This window comes from Camelus bactrianus, chromosome 15 (genome assembly GCF_048773025.1).
Source record: "Camelus bactrianus isolate YW-2024 breed Bactrian camel chromosome 15, ASM4877302v1, whole genome shotgun sequence".
NCBI classification, from domain to species: domain Eukaryota; kingdom Metazoa; phylum Chordata; class Mammalia; order Artiodactyla; family Camelidae; genus Camelus; species Camelus bactrianus.
In genome coordinates this window covers 480516-491519 of record NC_133553.1, presented here as the reverse complement: position 1 = coordinate 491519, position 11004 = coordinate 480516, and the positions used below count along the sequence as shown (strand labels likewise).

The 11004-nt window shown below is 32.1% G+C and overlaps 1 pseudogene; it reads left to right on the top strand.

Annotated features, from left to right (window-relative positions):
* The first annotated feature begins 804 nt into the window (after nt 1-804).
* On the top strand, nt 805-1975 carry LOC141573425 (60 kDa heat shock protein, mitochondrial pseudogene; annotated as a pseudogene).
* The last annotated feature ends 9029 nt before the right edge of the window (nt 1976-11004 follow it).

Genomic DNA, 11004 nt, shown 5'->3' with positions numbered 1-11004 from the left:
GGAAAATGTTTTCTGCTAGTTTTCAAGTCCTTCTCATCAACAGTCACTCTGCAAATAGTTGTCATATTGATGTGCCCATAGAAGGAAATGAGCTCTGGGTCTCCCTACTTTGCCATTTTGGCCATGCCCTCATTCCAAAACCTTTTTAAATTAATACACTTCTTAACAGCATTTGTTTGAAAACATATCACATGTTTTTCTACCATGGGAAATAAAGTTTATTGAAGCAAAATTAATTGTTAATTGCAATATATTGTTTGATAAAAAATGCAAAGGCTCTCTTAAGGCTGTTGAACAAGGATATTGCTCAGTCACTCAAAAGCATTAGTCTGGGTTAAGGCCTGAGGAACTCTTTGATTAGTGAATTTAACAAATTTTATTTGAGTGAGTTTATGTCTTAAGTTTTGAATGTGCAGAAGGCTCTTTGCTCTATTTTTAAATTAAGTCAATTTCAACTCAGTTCTCAGAGAACTTAGAGTAGATAAAAAATTGACTGCTTGATAAGTCAGATATAATACCCAAAATATAACTTTCACATTTTATTTGTAGGCTTCAGGAGTTCTTAATTTGCAACTACAAATTTTGATTCTGTTTTACTCAATAGAAAATTGTGTTCAAATGTATCTGTTCTAAGAGCATGATAGTTTCTATAACATAAATGTGAGATGAATTTTACCCCTTTAGGCATTCCATTCAAGTGTGTTCAAATTTAAATTTGTTTACCTCAGGATTAAATGAATAACAAGGGAAAGGAATTTAGTTTTTCCTCACTCACCACAGATGCCCTGCTGCTGCCTGGCAGAAATGTTTCAATTACTGACAGTCCTTCCCCAGATAAAACCAATGTCCAAGGCACTGGCTTCTCATCACACTTAGGCTTATGCCAAATATGTAAACTTGGTTGCAGATTTCTATTCTTAATGCTTCACGCTGTACACCTTTTAGCTGATGCTGTAGCTGTTACTGTGGGCCAAAGGGAAATGCAGTGATTGTTGAACAGAGCTTGGGAAGTCCCAAAATAACAAGAGATGATGTGACCATTGCAAAATCCACTGATTTAAAAGATAAATACAAAAATATTAGCACTAAACTTGTTTAAGATGTTGCCAACAGCATAAATGAAGAGGATGGGAATGATATGCTACTGCTGCTGTGCTGGCAAGTTTTATTGCCAAAGAAGGCTTTTAGAAGATTAACCAAGATGCTAATCTAGTGAAAATCAGGAGATGTGTGATGGTATCTGGTGATGTTGTAATTGGTGAACTTGGGAGGTAGTCTAAACCTGTGGCAACCCTTGAAGAAATTGCTCACGTTGTTGGGAGTTTTGCAAATGGACACAAATGCTACATCATATCTGATGCAATAAAAAAGGTTAGAAGAAAGAGTGTCATCACAGTAAAGAATGGAAAAACATTTAATGATGAATTAGAAATTACTGAGGGAATGAATTTTATTGAGGTTATATTTCTCTATACTGTATTGATACATCAAAATGTCAGAAATGTGAATTACAAGATGCCTATGCTTTGTTGAATGAAAGAAAATTTCTTCTTTTCAGTTTATTATAGCTGCTCTTAACTTGCCTATGCTCACTGTAAGCCCTTGATCATAATTCCTAAAGATGTTGATGGAGAATGTCTAGATACACTTGTTTTGAGTAGGCTAAAAGTTGGTCTTCAAGTTATAGCAGTTAAAGCTCTTGGTTTTGGTGACCAAGAAGCATATTAAATAGAAAGAAGCATATTAAAATCTTAGCTATTATTCTGATATTGCCGTGTTTGAAAAAGAAGGATTGACTCTAAATCTTGAAGTTGTTAAGCCTCTAGACTTAGGAGAAGTTGGGGAGGTCATTGTGACCAAAGATGATGCCATGCTCTTGAAAGAAAAAGGTGACAAAGTTCAAACTGCAAAACATATTTAAGAGATCATTGAGCTATTATATATTACAACCAGTAAATGTGAAAAGATAAAGTGAAATTATCATCTGACAGAACTCAGGTGGAGTAATTTTGCTGAAAGTTGGTTGAGACAGATGGTGTTGAAGTGAATAAAAAGAGTTACAGGTGCTCTCAGTGTTACATGAGCTGCTGTTGAGGAACGCATTGTTGTGGAAGGTGTTTGTGCTCTGCTTCAGTGCATTCCAGCCTTGGACTCAATAACTCAAGCTAAAGCAGATCAAAAATTGATATGGAAATTATTAAAAGAACACTCAAAATTCCTGCAATGACCATTACTAAGAATTCAGATATTGAAGGATCAGTGATAGCTGAGAAAATTAGGCAAAGCTCCTCAGGAGTTGGTTACAGCAGTACACTTGTAGATTATGTGAATTTGATGATAAAGGAATCAAAGATCCAATGAAGGTTGTAAGAAGTAATTTATTGGATGATGCTGGAGAGGCCTCCTGGTTAATTATAGCGGAAGATGTAGTCACAGGAAGTTCTAAAGAGAAGGACCCTCTAATGGGTAGAATGATGAAATGGGAGTTGGTATGGGAGGTAGCATGTTATATTTCTGAAATAGTGCTTAACCATTGTTACTGAGTTGTGAAGGAAGCTCAAGGCAGCGTTCCTCACCAATAACTTCAGAGAAGTCAGTTGAAGGAAATGAAGGAAGAAAAGGTGGCTTATTGTATAAGGAAATAACTATAACCATCAGTTACTAGTTTCAGTGGAAAACATATAATGGTTTACTGCTGCCACTGCCCATGCCTACAGATAATTTATCTTGTTTTTCGTATGTGAAAGACAAAAGAGTAAAAAGACATTTGTACATTCCCAGTAACAGTGCAAGAGCCATGTCCCAGTGAACTGCCTTCAACCTAAATCACTGAGGAATTTTTATTACTATTCTGTTAAAACTAGAAATTTAGTACCTGTCAACATCAGATAGGAAGTTAGGAAGCAGTCTTACTGTGGGGAATAAAAATAATTGTGTACAATGCAGAGAAATAGTTAATTATGTGACAACCTTTCTGTAATAAAAACTGTTTAAAGTTAAAAAGATAAAATTAGTTTTATTTGTGACAAAAAATCATACTAAATTTTGGCATAACCATAAATATTTCTACAATAAATGTGACTTTTATTAGGAAATGAAGTAAGTATTCCTGATAATTAAAATTATGGACAACATGGAAATAGTTACAATATATTTCGGTAGGTAAAAAACTGGTAAATTATTTCTATGCATGGTAATTGTTTCTAGCAAATAATATGTTGCTCATATCGATTATTAATGTGAAATATAGAAGTCTTTTTCTCATATTTAGACAGAAAACTTCATGAAGAAATGAAGCTACATATACACAATCTTCAGTACAATTAATCTACATATACTAAAAATGTGAAACTCTACATTAACCATTTTAATACTTTTAATACCTTAGGGCCATTTAATCCCTATTATGCCAGTGGGAAAATTAAAATACAATGTTATCAATTATAGAAGAATTCAGTTTCTTTTGACTGAAGGACCACATTTCTGCCACAGGTCTTTATTCTTTTTAATCAATTTTAGTATAGTATAATTTTTCCTACAATAACTATTTCAGAAGCATAGTATCAGGGAAAGCAGTACTCCAGAGTTAAAGAAGATATAGTCTTTACCTTCCATCTTGAGAAAATAAGAAATGTATACAGAAAAGTTTAATGATAGGTTACTAAATGCTATATGTGAAGAAACTATAATGAGAACATAAGGAAGGGAAAGACTGAATCTGACTGAAGGTTGGGAATTGGATTATTCTGCTCTCTTTTGGTGAATTCAAATTATTTTAAAGAAAAAAATACTTTTGGCTCATATAACTAGAAAGATAAAAGAAGCAGAATAAGTCTAGACAAGGATGGATCAAGAAATGTAAAATAGTGAAGACTATCTCAGCTCAGATTTATTGCCTTATTGTCAAGCAGCTTATTGCCAGGTAACTGGAAAAGTGTATCTCGAAGCTTGCTATCTCAGAGTTTTGTTATGGTCGAAAAATCCACAGTATAAAAAGCATGTGTATAAGAAAATATGGAAAACACTTAAGCAGTAGTTGCAAATTAAAGAACTGGTATGTATATAGTCAGATGGGCAGTCTGACAGGGTTAAGTTATTGAAGTTGGCTAAGTTGAATTCTGGTGTCAGTCGGCATTGGTTTACATTTTACATTTGTGTTCCTAGCTACTTTATCTTCGGTGAATCTCTTAGCCTCTCTCAGTCTGATTCTCCACGCCTTAGCAAGGACAGGTCTTGTCAAATAATAAAGGGTCAGATACTCTATATGAATGTTATTGTCATGATCATTTATTATAGAGACATTGCTTGAGGAAATAGGTCTTTTACTTTGTCTGAAGGATTGCAGAGATGGAAATTAGAATCCAAGAGGAGAGATTACCTTTATTTCCATAAAGATACACAATAAGCTGTAAAACACTTTATTTCCATAAACTTTCCATTGACATTCACCCTCATGTCTACCTAACCACCAGCGTTTGAATCCCATACATGTCAGTGCATCATTCCACTCAGCACGTATGCATGAGGTTATTTCAGTCCAATCTAAAAAATATATTTTGAACACACCTCTATTTGCTATTCAAGAGACTTGTTTACATTCAATATTTCCAGTTTTCCTCCTTCCACTGTGTTTTAATCCCACTATAACATTATTGTAATGTCTTATGCTCATGTATAATCTATAATATCTTAAAACTTTGGTAGTGGAAATTAGAGGGTATGAGTATATTCAGCTTTGTTAAATATTGCCAAATAGTTCTTCAAAGTAGTTTTGACAATTTACATTTCAATATTAGTGGATTATGGATTCTAATATTCTATATCCATGACTGCATGTGATACTGTTAAATGTTTTTTGTTTTTTTTGTGTGTGATGTTTGTTGTTTGTATGTGTGTTTATATAGGTGTGTTTATTTTTGATCACAATAATAGAATGATAATGCATAATTTTGAGGTTTTGCTGATTACTAGTGTAATTGAAAATAATGTTATATAATTAGTGTATTGATTTTTATTTTACTTTTATTGTTTTTATTGAATTATATAAAATACCTTCTTATGTTTTGGATATTAATTGTTGGTTACATGCACTCAAACATGTTTTCTGTCTGTAACATGTTCTTTCTATCACACTTTTTGATACAAAGACGATTTTTATATAAAGATATCAAATATATTATTTTCCCATGATGTCTTATTTAAGAAGCCATCTCTCCAGTGAGGTCATAAAGTTATTCTTATACGAATGCTTCTAAAGCTTTTCAACTTTTAACTTATGTATTAAATATTTTAATCCATCTAATGCTGATTTTAATGTGGAATTTAGTTTACATTCCCTTTTGTCCAGTTAAGTAATTTTTGAGAAACCGTTTATTGACTAGTCCATCCTTTCTCCATTAAACAGGAGTGTGACTTCGGTCATATATCCAGTGCCAATTTATTTTTCCACTCTATTTTATCCTGTTGACTTATTTTTTTATACCTGGACCAACTCTACGTGGTCTGATACATTACAATTTTAACTAGCAATAAATGATCCAGTGTGAAGGAAAAAAACATCTTTTAAAGACTGAAGAATAAATAGAGCTTCAGAGAACTTCTAGAAAAATACCAGATGTACCAAAATATGTGTGACAAGCATCTGAGAGGACTGGGAAAAAAGGAGTAGAAAAATAATGTGATAAAAATGATTAAAATTTCCCAAATTTTATGAAAAACATTAGTCTGCATATCCAAGAAGCTTGATAAATTCTAAACAGGATAAATACAAAGAATCCACACCTAGAAATTTATGGTCAAACTGTTGAAAGCCAAAAGTGAAAATTTTAAATGCAGCAAGAGAAAAATGGTTCATACACAGGAAATCAGTACTATTGAATGCTGTTTTATATTAGAAATAATGGCAGGAAAAAGGCTGTGGAAGAATGTACTCACATTATAGAAAGAAAAAAAAAGGTCTTCCTAATTTCTGGATATGGTGGATATGTTTGTTACGTTGATTGGGGTGATGGTTTCATGTATGTTTCAAAATCATCAAATTGTATACTTTAAATATATGCAGGTCCTTGTGTATCAATAATATATCGATAAGGCTGTTAAAAGAATACTTCCCATATGAAAGTGAAATAAAGACCAGATAAACAAAAATTGTGAAAATTTGTTGCTAACAGACCCACCTTACAAGAAATACTAAAAATACCTTAGGTTGAAATGAAGTAATATCATGCCATGTTATAAAGAACAACAGAAATGTTAAATATGTAGATTACTTATGTCTAGGGGAGGTTGTCTAAGTCTGGTAGTAGAAGATGAAAATAATTTTTAATTGAGGTATAGTTAATTTACAATATAAGTTTCAGGTATACAAAATAGTGATTCACAATTTTTGAAGGTTATATTCCCTTTATAGTTATTATAAACTATTGGCTATATTCCCTTTGCTGTACATTATATCTTTGTAGCTTATTTATCTTACACATAGTTCATATCACTTAATCCTCTACTCCTGTCTTGTCCCTCTTCCCACTGGTGACAACTTATTCATTCTCTATATCTGAGACTCTGTTTCTCTTACACTATGTTCATGGTTTGTTTTATTTTTAGATTCTGTATGTAAGTGATAATATACAGTATTTTTTTTCTGACTTATTTAAGCATAATACCCTCCACATCCATCTATTGTTGTTGCAAATGGAAAACTTCATTCTTTTTTGTGGCTGAGTAGTAGTCCATGTCATATATGTATGTAACTGTGTGTGTGTGTGTGTATACTACACATATACCACTACTTCTTTATCCATTCATCTGCTGATAGACACGTAGGTTGCTTCCATATCTTAGCTATTGTAAGTAATGCTGCTATGAACATTAAGGTGCATACATCTTTTTGGATTAATGTTTTCATTTTCTTCAGATACATAGCCACGAGTGGAATTGTTGGATCGTATTGTAGTTCCATTTTTGCTTTTTTAGAGTAACTTCCATACTGTTTTCCACAGTGGCTGCACCGATTTACATTCCCATCAACAGTGTACAAAAGTTTAAGAAGGGAGTAATTTTGAATGAACATGAAGGCAACTCTCTGGGGTGATGGTAATAATTTAAAATTAGATTGTTGTGAATTGCACACCCATATAAATTTTCTAAAATCATTGAATTGTATACTTAAATGGGTGATAAATGTTATGATATTAAATTCTACCTAAATCAGTTTAAAAAAAATCAGTGTAATCTATCATATTTAACAGAATAAATAAGCAAAACCAAGTGATCATACTACTGTATGTTTAAAAGCATTTGAAATAACTCAGTATGCATTAATGATAAAATTTCTCAGCATTTTAAGGAGAGAAGGAAACATCTTTAACCTGACAGTATCGACAAACTCACTGTTGGCCTCATATTTAGAGAAAGTTTAGATGATTTCTTTGTGATTAGAAACAAGTCATGGATATCTGTTTCATTCTCCCCATCTAAGATTTCACTGGAAGTCATAGACAATGCAGTAAGCAAGAAAAATAAATAAAGTGCATACGGATTTGAAAAAAAATTGTTTATAATCACAAAAGAAATGGTTATTTACATAGAAAATGCCAAGGGCTGTACCTAAAAGATTCTAGGAATAAAAAGAAAATTGACAAAGATAACAATATACAAGATCAATATACAAAATTGATTATTTTTCTTCTATTAACTAACAATGACCAATTAAAAGCTGAAATAAAAATTACCTTTAAACTGCTCCCAGAATTAGCAACTTTGGGTCCAAAGTCTAATGTAGTATGTGAAGGATTTGTATGTTGAAAACTACACAGAACTGATAAAAGAAAAAGAATATATAAATAAGTGGAGAGATAAACCATATTCATGGATTTGAAGACTCAGTATAATTAAGATTTTAGTTCCCTCAAATTGTCCTATAAATTTAAGAAATCTCAGTCAAGTTCCAGCAGGAGTTTTTGGGATATCTCTATGTTGGGTCTATCTTGCTTATGGAATGCAAAGTTACTGGATTAGACAAAATGATTTTGAAAAAGAACAAAGCTGCAAGTCTCTATCTGGTTTTAAGTAAACTACATTAAGCTACAGTAATTAAACTACTATAATCTTTGTGAAAGGATAGACATACAGATGTGTAAAATAGAATACAGAAATAGATGCACATAAACATAGTCAATTGATTTTGACAAAAGTACTTCAATGGAAAAAGAATATCTTTGCAATAAACAAAGACTATAACAACTGAATATCAATAAGCAAAAAGCAAAAGTTGATCTTGCCTTTGCAAAGGAGGAAAAATCTTTTCATCTACCTAAGGTTATCCAGTAGTGGCCCTGTAAAGGAGACTGGCCAGAAAACCAGGTTAATGAGAGAAAAACAAACAAGTTTAATAACATGTGCATAGCACTTACAAATGGGAGTACTCAGAGATGAGTAACTCAAATTGGTAAGAACTTGGGTTTATATATCATCTTAGGCTAAAACAAAGGAAAAGGAATTTGGGGTTTCTGGGCAGGGAAAGCAAGTTATGGAAAAAAATAGTAAACATGGGTTGTTTAGTAAGGTTTGTTTTGCAGCTTTAAGTCAATGTTTTCTCCATTAATAAGAATTGTTAAGAGTCTTCCTCTTCCTGGTAGACATTTCTAAAGAAATGGAAATTTACTTTATAAATGTAAATTTCCTTAAAAAAGGAGAACTTGTGCTCAGATTTTAGAGCTTTTCCTGTGTCTCTTGGTTCTCAGTGGCCTTTGGCTCAAAATAATCCCAATGTCAAGGAGGCATGTGTTGGGGTAGGATAGTCTGGTAAATCTCATTTTATACTTTATACAAAAATTAATTCAAAATGAGTAGTAAATCTAAATGTAAGAGTAAAACTAATATTTTTAGACAAAAACTGAAAAGAAAAATTTCAGGGCCACAGATTAACTCAACTGTTCTTTGTTAAATCATCAAAAGCATGGTTCATAAAAGAAAATCTTGATAATTAGGCTTCATCAAATTTTTAAAAATTGCTCTGAGAAAAATAACTGTTAAGAGAGTAAAGATGCAAACTAAAGATAGAAGAAACTATTTTTCTCCATATCTGTTGAAAGACAATGTTAAAGTATTTGAATGAATTTGAATATTTGAATGATAGTTTATCACTGAAGATATACCAATGGCAAATATGCACAATAAAAGATGCTCAACATCATTAGGCATTGGAAAACTAAAATAAAACCCCAGTGAGAAACCACTGCACATCTATTAAAGTGAATACATATTTTTAAAATGACAATAGTAAGTGCTGAGTACCTGAGCAGATGTAAATTATGCACTGCTGGAGGGAATGTAAAACAATATTTCTTATAAATTAAACATACTCTTACCATATGACCCAGCAGTTCCATTCTTAGTTATATATTCAGAGAAATAAATACTGCTGTTGACAAAATAACCTGCATGTGACTGTTTGTAGCAGAATAATTTATAGTTGTTGAAATCTAGAAACAGATGTCCTACGGGGTGTACATTCATACAATGGCACACTACTCAGCAATAAAAAGAACTTGCAGCAATGCAGAGGAGTCTCAAATGTATTGTGTCCTGAAAGAATTAAAATTCGAGATTACTGTCATACTGTATGATTTCATGTGCGTGACCTTCTAGAAAAGTAAAAACAATTAGTAGTAGCCATGGGTTGAGACGTGGAGAGCATTTGAGTAAAATCGGAGTTTTTTTTTCTTTTGTTTTGTTTTTCAGTTAGGAAACTTCTGTATCCTAGTCATGGTTGTGATTACATGACTTTATGAATTTCTCACAGTTCACTGACTAGAACCATCATTTAATCACTTCTTTATATATAGCTGATGTAACTAAATTATTCTTAGTTATTCCAAAAATTTGTAATTACGCTGATCAGAGTCTCAGGCAATAAGCCAGATTGATTATGTAGATAGGGGATCATTACCTAGAAGCTTGTCCAGAAGCAGAAAAGATATGCTCCAAGTAGGTCACAGGTGTGGCAAACATAAGTGATAGGTTCATCAACCTGGAACTGACTGGCTGATGGGAGTCAATCCAGAATGGCTAAACAAACACAGGGACTTGGATTTAAATGTCAACACAGTTGACTAAAATATTTCAAGTTTAAGAAGGCACAGAGGAGATTCCAAGAGTGAAAAACTTAGGATGAGCAATAGATAAGAAAAAGGAGCATAGCAGAAAAAGAGGAGATGAAGAGTATATTCATACAATTCTATACCAAATTTGTTTGAGTGTGTCAGTGTTGCATTTGTCTTATATATCTCCAGGTTCTTCGATTGAGAATCCTAAAGATTATCATCAGATCTCTAATACTCACTGTATCTGTGCCTTCCTTGTCTGTAATGAGTTGGTAGAGTGGCACTAAGAGTTCTATGCTTCTATGCCACCAACAGGAGCAATATTAATCTTTCTCAGCTGTGTGCTGCAAAAAGTAAAATTTCAAAATGTGTAACTCTATTTCAGTTTGCAAGGAGAGCAGTATGTTTGCAGATTTGTACTTGTTTCTGTTGTTGTTTACATAATTTGGGAATCTTTGAAAAAATGATTATAAAAGAACACTTTTAAGTGTTTTTAAGTAGAATAAAAAATTTAGGTAAGCTTGTGACCTGAATTTATTTATTTATTTTTTACTTACTTTCTGGGACATTAAATACTTCTCCCAGTTTAATATAATAACATTTCTTAAGTATATTTAAAGATCAAACCAGATTACAGAATGCTTTTTAAAATGTGCATTGACATTTTTACCAAATGATGGCATGACAAAGGATATTGAATGCTTTTAAAAACATTAATTTCAAAGACACAAGTGCCTGGATTCATTAAGATATTATTTGGTATCAATTTAAGTTAACATATTTTTAATCTTTAAGGCAGTCTTTTTTTAATCACATTTAGAATTAAAGGAAATGCTCACAAAATATGAAATATACTGTAGTTGATCAAGAAAAATCATTAAAATATTTATGTAAATGATTA